The 10,750-nt window shown below is 35.6% G+C and overlaps 1 pseudogene; it reads left to right on the top strand.

Annotated features, from left to right (window-relative positions):
* Window positions 1-5,897: 5,897 nt before the first annotated feature.
* On the top strand, window positions 5,898-6,564 carry LOC150056791 (proteasome subunit alpha type-5 pseudogene; annotated as a pseudogene).
* The last annotated feature ends 4,186 nt before the right edge of the window (window positions 6,565-10,750 follow it).

Consider the following 10,750-nt stretch of genomic DNA (forward strand, 5'->3'; position numbering starts at 1 on the left):
CCGACATTTCTGGCGCCCAACGTGGGGCACAAGAGGAACGCTCATCAGAAGCGGAATTGTCTGCGAGCCGAGCCAAGCGGATGACAAGTGGTTTTCCTTTAACAACCATTTTTGGAAAAGACACCCAGGTTTAAAGCAAAGGCCTCCAGACGAATAAGGAGACCATACCCAACGTCCTGCTTAGCTGTGGTTGGAATCCTCAGTCACCTTCCTTCTCCTCATCCTGAGCATCATTATCCACGCCACCCACAAAGACGCTACCTACAATATCAGCTTGATTTCCTGACTGCAGGAGTCCTCCAAATAGTCGAGGCCTTGATCTGCTTAAAAAGGCTACAGAAGGTTCCCAAATGCCTCCAAAATGAACTCGATACAAACTATGGACTGGACTATGATTGGCTCCCTTACCTTCTCCCCTTTGTGGGAGGGCCCCTTGGTTACAGTGGGTTTTTTTATTCACATTCAGATTTTGTGTAATCCATAAGCTCCTTCAGTGTCTTAGAAAGCAGGATCAGGGAAAGCTGTTCAACTAATGATGGTCTGGCAACAATATGCTGTGCTATGAGATGGTGGACTGGGAACTCTGTGAGGTTGACCCCAGCACTTACCAGGATGTGCAGGTGTACAGAAGGGTTTCCTTTGCTGACGTTGGCCATCCCCCTTATTTCAAACCTCCGTTTGGGTCTGCCAACCCTACAGGTAAATTGCCTGAAGTGCTAGAGTGGTAGTCAATGACGGGTAAGATCTCCAGAGGGGGACAACCTAAGACAGGGACACTTCTCGAGTAAGGCAAATACCTGCTTAATAAAACAAAAGGGAGGAGATGTGGGGCACGTCGCATCAAGGGTAAAAGGCCTACCTAGTGGCCCAGTGCTAACTTCCTGGTTTTGGAGATTCAACCTGCCTGTCTCCTGGTTGGGAGGTTTGGCTATGGTTTGTGATGTAAAATAAGGCTACCTTGAACCCATGGATTGGCCCCACGGCCCTCTTTGACCGCACCTACCTCCCCCTGTCCTGCCTACTTTTATGTTAATAGATTCCTGCTTCTTACTTTAGCCCCTGGTATCTTCCCATTAAACGAGTCTGCTGTGACATTCAAAAAAAAAAAAAAAAAAGAACAGGGCACTTGAAAGTACATTCTATCAAAAATGCAAAAGAAAAATATCATATGTGAAAGGAAACAAATGAAAAATTATGTTTTTGCTTCGCTAAAAACTTTTTAAAATTACAGAACTATGTAAACAACAAGAACAAAAGAATACTAGAGAAAAGGACATTCACAGGTTAGTGGGCTTTTATCTAGTAGGTAATAAACATTGATGATAATCTTGTGCTACTTCAACAGCATTCATTGAATATTTGGGTGGTGATGTGGTCATAATGTTAATCACTTTACATTAGTTATCTTAATGAACCCTTCTGACAATTCTGGGAAGAAGTCATTATCATTCTTCACATTACAAATGATAGAAAACATATCTTAGAAAGTCTGCACATTGTTTAACATCACTCCATTATGAACAGAAAATCCAGGGTAGATTTCAGCTCTCTATCACCAATGCAAAACAAATCCATACACATTTTATGATATATTTGAAACTTTGTTTTCAGCCTATTTATGTGGTTTGCATATACAGTATGTTGCACTAAGGAACTATTTTTATTTTCTGTGTATTTGCTATTGTTTGAAATGTAGGACTCAAGTTGATTTATCCTAGTCACAATACCATGGTTGTTGGAGGAAAGACCTTTGGAAGATGATCTGGTCATGTATGCTCTACTTCATTAGTAGAATTATTACCCTTATAAAAGTGATCCTAGGCAAAACCTTAGCCTGTCTGTGGTGATAATGCAAAGGAGGAAAACATTTTTTGAGTAAGAAGGCCTCTCACCAAATTCCAAATTTGTCAGCACTCAGTCTTAGATTTACCAGGCTTTATATGAAGAAAGATGAGATTCTGCTGTTTCATAGCTACCCATCTTGTAAAAGTCACACAACATCATATGTGAAAGGATACTAATGCAAAATTCTATTTTTGCAGAATTCGTTGATGATAGAATAAGACAACAGAAAATGGACCTCAAGGACTGTGAAAACATTCTACTTGCTGCAATTGACTTTTCTACATTGACTCTAAAGTACCTTATAGAGTGTTTCTTCTTGTTGATGACACACTTCATAATCTGATAAATCTAACAAATTAAAAATCAGTGGATCTATCTTGAAATTAGTGTTTAGTAAAAGTGAACTTTGTGAATTCTCTAAAGAAAATGTAATGACAAAATTTGTGGCATATGAGATCATTTATATATATATATATTGTATGACATTTATTATAATAACAAAATTGATCACTCTTTTTAACAAACTGGTGCTGAAGCTTCAAAAACCTGAAAACTATTTCTGTACAATAAAATGTTTAAACACAAATGAACGATACATACCTTTTCAACTACAGAAGCCAGATTTTATGGTTTTAAGCCAATTTTTCTTTTTCTTTTTTTTGTTTTTGTTTTTGTAATATTTTATTAACCTATTAGAAATCAGAGAAAGGCTGGATAAGTGGGACTGCATTAAACTGCAGAGATTTTATATGGCAAAGGACATAGCTAGTAAACTAATTAGGAAGCCTACAGAATGGGAGAAGGTCTTCACCAACCATACAACAGACAAAGGTCTCATATCTAAAATATATCAAAAGCTCAAAAAATTGAATAAATCCAAAATTAATATCCAAAGTAACAACCATCCCATTAAAAGATGGGCCAAAGACTTAAAGAGAGTCTTCTCTGAAGAAGAAACAAAAATGGCCTATAGACACATGAAGAAATGCTCCACCTCTCTGATCATAAAAGAAATGCAAATCAAAACAACGCTAAGATTCCATCTCACTCCAGTTAGAATGGCCAGGATCAAGAAAACTAATAACAACAGATGCTGGAGGGGATGTGGCCAGGAGGGATCACTACTACACTGTTGGTGGGAGTGCAAACTCATTCAACCACTATGGAAAGCAGTATGGCAGTGCCTCAAAAGACTAAACATAGAGCTCCCCTATGACCCAGCAATTCCACTACTTGGCATTTACCCAATCATTCAGAAACAAAGACATACTAAATCCACCAGCACAACAATGTTCATTGCAGCACTATTTACCATAGCAATTTATGGAACCAATCTAGATGTCCCTCAGTTGATGAGTTGATCAACAAGTTGTGGTATTTGTACACAATGGAATTCTATGCTGCTGTCAGAAAGAATGACATTGCCCCATTTGTTAGGAAATGGAAAGACTTAGAAAAAATCATATTAAGTGAAGTAAGCCAGACTCAAAGGAACTTAGGCTCAATGGTTTCCCTCATTTGTCATAATCAGCAGAAACCTTGAGCTCTACTAGCAGAGATTTGCAATAGAACAAAACCTTGATACAAAAGGCCATATAGTAGGATGCTAAATGGAAGAATCTCTAGGATATAGAAATGTAAGCCATATAATGAATGATTGGTGTCCTTAATGTACTATGTTATTTCTCATCTCTTTTGCTGTCCCTTGGTTATCTCATATTGTTACAGTATCTCACTTTGTTACCTGATATATTGGATATATTTGTATTTGATCATTTGAAATTGGATAGGGAATGGGGGAAAACAAGATGAGGGGTGGGGGTGGGGGGGAGGAAAATGGGGACCAAGACATGTGAAAGGGTATCAATTTATAGGAATTAATGCACCATCTACCTGGCAAATATCATGTAACCCTTCTATTAATTACAATAAAAAATATATGAGATCATTTTTAAGTTCAGAAATAGCATTATACAACTGTCCAGGAAATGAACTTCCAATTACAAAAGTGCATGTGCTAGAGATCATATTACAGTTTGCCTTTGTTTTGTCAATTTTTTATACTTTTTACTTCTATGTGTGAATAAAATATGATGAAGTAATTTTATATCACTGCAAAAGAAGCCAAGCAGCAATTCAGTACATTCGAACACATTATCATTATTGTCATTATTATTATTATTATTATTATTATTATTATCTCACCATTTCTAAAAGTCAGAAATCTGGATATGCTTACTGACTGTAAGTTAAAAGCAATAGATCACATACTTGCTTTACATGAATGGGAAAACCTTTTTTTTTCAGGGAATTATAAAACTCCTCATAGGTTTCTTCAATTGTGTTTTCAACTATTGATCAGTGCTCATGTTTGTTATTTTGTCATCATTTTCTTTGTCACCATTTTTGGCCACAGCTCGTAAACTATTATCTAAATTATTTTCCTTTGACTGCATCAAACTAACTAGAATCCGTTTCTCACATCACCTATTTTCTATAATGACTGACCATGGGTAAACACAATTCTCACAAGACATGATTAGAGTTTTTAACCAGTAAAACTTTTCATAGTTTCTTACTTTTACAATGTGGCCTTCATCATTACATGACCATAAGTTTAATTTCAATAACAAGAGTCAACTTGAAAAACCTAAATCATTCAAGAAACAATCTCACCCCCAAATTATGTACAAATATATCTTCCCAAATTGGACTGTAGTCATAGGTCTCTAAATCTAAAGTTTACATTTGTATTTTCAGAAACTTTCTCCCAGAAAAATATCTCCACCACAAATAGGTATTTGTGATAATTCAAAGTGGATTTATACATGAGAAAACGCATAAAGCACACTGGGTTCATTATATGCACAACATTTTCTGATGTCTATCTTAATGCAACTTTTGCAGTTTCTTCCCTAACTGAAGTGGAGAAGGGTACTATATCAGATGATCACTCTGCACATCTGGAAGGCCTTACACTTGCATTTTTCTTCCACATTTTCAACACTAAGAAGCCATTACCCCTACTGACAATGAAACACTGATGCTATGCTTTCCTGTTTGCTTCTCTGACCAAAGAAAAACATTTGCTGAAACCTTTTCTCTTCATCACAGTGTCTCCTAGAGATTTAATCAAAATTTAATTCATGAATTCTTTATTATTGACTGGAGATGGTTTCCCAAAGAGATTTTCGTATCTACAAATCCATATATAAATGTTTGTGCATCTACAGTAGTATTATTTAAGAAATTAAGCAATTCATTTCACAATATTGTTAGCTTTTAATTTCTAATATATTTGACCCAAGTCAAAATTTCATAAAAAATGTCCTCTCTTTTTTTTCATGAAACTATAACATCTTTGCTCTTCTCAAATGTGATTAACAACAAAGCACTTTATATTTCACTATACGAATTCTATTTTTCCATTGATATAAGGTTTCTTTTCTGTATACTTGCTGTGTGCTTTGAATAAACTTTCAATAATTTTGAATATTTCATGCTATTTTCTTTGTTAGACAAACAAACTTACACTCCATCAGGATACTCAATATCCACTTATTATACATATATACATATTATTGATTCAAATATTTTAGCATAATATATGGACAAGTAAAATGAAAAAGTGTACTTTTCTTAGAATAGAAGGTTAATGAGCAAAGATAGCTGGAAAAAAACACAGATGTATGTTAAAAATCCTTGGCTGAAAGCTAGAGGAGATCTAGGTTATTTATAACATTTCAAGACATTTCACAACATATTACTTATGAATTACAAAGAAGAAAATGTGAACTACACATTAAAGAAAGCTATCAGACACACATCATCTCATCAAAAGATCAAAGTTAACATTGCGAATGCTGAGACAAACCAGCATCTACTATCTCCTTATGCAATTCAGTGAGAATACATAATTAGTTATGTATTCTCTTGAAAACAGAAATCTAAATCTGATCACATCGAAAAATAAGCAAACCTGAATAGGAGAATGACACAAACTAAAGTCTTATTTATGTTTAAACTCTTATTTTTAGATTCACAGGAAAAAAATGAAAGGGAGAGGATACAGAGAGGTGTCCAAAAGATTATTTCAAGGGCAATATGCCATTGAAGCTTTAAAGCATGGATCTACAGCCATTATAATGCAAACATCACAGGGGTATGTCTGGCAGTGGAGAAGAGAATTACCTCCTTACTCATAGAGCCTCGCAATACAGAGGAATTGCTTAGTGCTCATAAAGGTTGTGGCATGAATGGACCATTTGCCAATGCTAAGACTTGAACTGTTAAATCCTTAGTAGACACCCAGAATCATTGGTTCACCTACAGTGAGACAATGACAGGCGAGAGTGTGACCCACACTGTGTAGTCTTGCTCTACAGACTCAGGTGTTGTGCTTCCTCCCTTTGGAGTAGAACGATTATTTGGAGACATTGATGTGAAAGAATCCCAGCTGTTTCACATGGACCCATGTAGGACCTTTTGCACAGCGTGATGTTCCAGCTTTTAGTTTTGCTTTAGAGGTTTCCTATACCTCTTTGCAAGAAGTCCACTCCATATCTATGACACTGAAAGAAGCCATTAAGTGATCAGTCATCATCCTCAAACGAAGGAGAGCTGAATGTAACTAATATAGAATTAGCCTAAGTTCAGCCTGGCCATAATGTCCCCATATTCATGAAGGAAGAACTTGAAGAGGCCATCAAGGACATTTAAGCATATTAGGAAGAGTGCTTTTTAGAGCATCTGTGGTATATTTTCATTTCTCCTAATTGCCCTCAACTTTGATTCCCCAGCTCCAACTTCTTGGAAAATCGCCAGTATGTGTTCAGCTTTTATCTGTACATAAAGGCAGTTCTGAAATAAAAGAAATATTTAAAGGAAAATAAAGTATTTTCTGCTACCACAAATGGATACATTTCACCATTATCAACTAATGTGGTACATTTATGTTAATCCATGATATCACAGTCAACATATTATTACAGCTGAACTTCCACAGTTTTACATTACAGTTAATTCTTGGCATTGCACATTTTATGAATCTGAATAAATACACAATGCTACATATCCATCACCAGTGTCACACATGGGAATTCTGTCATTTGAAAAACCCTCTGGGTTCTCTCTATTCTTCACCCATTATTTACTGTGACCCAGAATCTACTGACATTTTATGTCTCCCTTTTTCTACCTTTTCCAGAATACCTTTTACTTTAATAGATAATGTGCAGAATTTTCAGATTGGAATTTTTAAACTTAACAATATTCATCTATCTCCCTTTAGGCCTTTTTGTGGCAGCGTGGTTCACTTCTTTTCAGTAAAGTAGCATTCCATTATCAGGATGTCTCACAGTTTGTCCATTTACCTACTACTAAATATATCTTGGCTTTCCAAGTTTGAACATTTGCACAAAGATTTTAGTGCTGCTACTACTTCTGTTTGTATGTGTACATATATGTTTTGAAATCCTTTGGGGAAATATCCAGGAGTGGTAATACAATATCAATACTATTAATACAATGTCAATAGTCTTAAGAAACCACCACACTCACTTCTAAAGTTACTTGGTATGGTTCTATTCCCCTGCAGCCAATAAAAGATCTAATTTCTCTATAATCTCCACAGTTCACACTACCCTTGGTCATTAGGTCATTAATATTTTAATTTCTCTGATAACATTAAAAGTTGAGCAGCTTTTCATGTGCTTATTTAGCATGCCTAACCATTTTTGGTAAGGAATTTGTGAATGTATTGGCCTACTATTTGATCAAGGTGATTTCTTCATTATTGAGGGTTTTTTTAGTTATTTGTATATTTTATACTAAAAATTTAGTGCTATTTTTTAGTTATATGTATAATTTTGGTAAAAAGATTCAAATAGGTCCTATGTAAATATTTTCTTACAATATGTACATTTTCATTTTCTAGGCCTCTAATCTTCTCAGTCTCAATTCAAAACAGATTTAAGAAACAGAAGAGGACAATTTGATTATTTATTGATTTTTGTTTGTTTGTTTTTGAAACACTGAGGATCAAACTTAGGACTTACACATGCCAAGCACTCTACACTCTACAATATAGAACACTCATCCAAGAAATTTAGAATTTTTGAAATGCATCACTGTCACTCTATTCAATGTACACTATGTAAACAATGGAACTAGGTAATTTGTGTGTAGGGATGAGAGAGAAGAAATGGGGGAAAATGAAGAGAGGGATGACAATGTCTAAAAGCATTGTACTAATAACCTTACCTATAGAATTGTAATCCCTTTGTAAAGCCCCTTAACAGTAACACTAAAAATATCACCAAAAGTACATAATTGTAAAATTATATAAAATATAAAGTACTGGTAACAAATGTTTGTTCTCTAAAAAGAATCAAGGGAAGCAGCCTGGATAGAGCAAGGGAGGACAAGAAGGAGAGAAAAACAAAGTAATAATGTACCATTTACTTCTTGGATTATTGTCTCTTGGATAATACTTTCAAAATTAGAAAGAGAAGAGGCTGAATTACAAAGTTGAAGTTTAATAAGTGATTCAACAAGTATATGCTTATTATTAAATTGTGAGGGAGAGGAACATGCAATCAAAATGTTCAATGCATGTAATATAAATCTGTGGAAACTGAGGGGAGGGGTTGAGTTGGGAGGGATGGGGAAAAATGAAAAGTTTGACATCAATCAAAATACATTTTACTCCTTTGTACAGCTACTTTAAGAAAATAAAATGTAATTTTATTCATTTTTTATTTATTATTGTAATTAATAAAAGGGTTACATGATATTTGCCAGATAGAAGGTGCATTAATTCACATACATTGATATTCTTTCACATGTCGTGGTACCCATTACCCTCCCCCCCACCCCACCCCCACTTTGTTTTCCCCCCTTCCCTATCAAATTTCAAATAACCAAATACAAATAAATTCAATATATCAGATAACAAAGTGAGATACTGTAACAATATGAGATACCCAAGGGACTGCAAAGCAGATGAGACATAACATAGTACATTAAGGACAACAATATTTGTTATATGGCTTTGTTTCAATATCCTGGAGGTCCTTTCAATTAGCTTCATACTTTATGGCCTTATGTATATATGCTGGGGGTCCTTACATTGAGCGTCCTACTATATTGCCTTTTGTATCAAGGTTTTGCTCTATTGCAGATCTCTGCTAGTAGAGCCCAAGGTTTCTACTGATTATGACAAATGAGGGAAACCATTGAGCCTAAGTTCCTTTGAGTCTGGCTTACTTCACTTAATATGCTTTTTTCTAAGTCTTTCCATTTCCTAACAAATGGGTCGATGTCGTTTTTTCTGCCAGCAGCATAGAATTCCATTGTGTACAAATACCACAACTTGTTGATCCACTCATCAACTGAAGTTGGTTCCATATCTTTGCTATGGTGAATAATGCTGCAATGTACATTGTTGTGCTAGTGGATTTAGTATGCCCTAGATTCTGGATGGTTGGGTAAAAGTCAAGTAGTGGAATTGCGGGTCATAGGGGAGTTCTATGTTTAGCCTTTTGAGGCACTGCCATACTGCTTTCCATAGTGGTTGAATGAGTTTGCACTCCCACCAACAGTGGAGTAGTGATCCCTCCTGGCCACATCCCCTCCAGCATCTGTTATTATTCGTTTTCCTGATCCTGGCCATTCTAAAATATATCAACAACTCAAAAAATTGAATCACTCTAAAACTAATCTCCAAAGTAACAACCATCCCATTAAAAAAATGGGCCAAAGACTTAAAGAGAGTCTTCTCTGAAGAAGAAACAAAAATGGCCTATAGACACATGAAGAAATGCTCAACATCTCTGGTCATAAAAGAAATGAAAATCAATACAACTCTAAGATTCCACCTCACTCCAATAAAATGTAATTTTAAAAGTAAGGTAGAGGGCCGGGAGTTTGGCCTAGTGGTTAAAGTGCTTGCCTAGCATGCACGAAGACCCAAGTTCAATTCCTTGGTACCACATATATAGAAAAAGCTGGAAGTGGTTCTGAGGCTCAAGTGGTAGAGCTCTAGCCTTGAGAAAGTCCAAGGACAGCTCAGGCCCTGAACTCAAGCCCAGGACTGGCAAAAAAAAAAAAAAAAAAAAGTAAGGTAGATAGGGCTGGGAGTTTGGCCTAGTGGAAGAGTGCTTGCCTAGCATGCACAAAGACCCAATTTCAATTCCTTGGTACCATATACTTAGAAAAAGCCAGAAGTATTGCTGAGGCTCAAGTGGTAGAGTTCTAGCCTTGAGAAAAATCCAAGGACAGTCCTTAAGCCCTGAGCTTAAGCCCAGGACTGGCAAAAAAAAATAAATTAAAAGTAAGGTAGATAAAAATAATGAGAACAACCATTCCACTAATATTTTATCCAAGGTATGTGAAAAACTGAGTTTGTGATTATTTGGGGGGGAGGGTCAATCATAGGGCTTGAACTCAGGACCTGGTAGCTCTCATTGATTTTTTGTCTTTCACTCTATCACTTTGAACCCCAGCACCAATTCTGTTCTTCTGGGTATTGTTTGGAGGTACAAATGTCATGTATCTTTCTGCTCAATCTGGCTTCAAACCATGATCCTCACATCTCAGCCTCCATAACTGAGTGAATTACAATTATTAGTTATAGGCACTTGACAGTTAACCTTTCAACTGTGAAATAGGTGGGAAGATAAAAAGAATAATGTTATAAATAAGCCAGGAAGTTCTCTTTAATTTTATAAGTACCTATATCTATATATTTACTGATTTGTATTATTTTAATATATTTGAAAATATATCATTGAATCAGAAAGCACATCATAGTTTCAAATTAATGCACTATCTCTTTGGACATCTTCTTATAGTAAGAAAGGACTTGAACTTGGGTTTATTTTATTTAATTGAGAAAATAAGTCTA

Source organism: Megascapheus bottae, chromosome 11, assembly GCF_031878675.1.
Source record: "Megascapheus bottae isolate mThoBot1 chromosome 11, mThoBot2.hap1, whole genome shotgun sequence".
Lineage (NCBI taxonomy): Eukaryota > Metazoa > Chordata > Mammalia > Rodentia > Geomyidae > Megascapheus > Megascapheus bottae.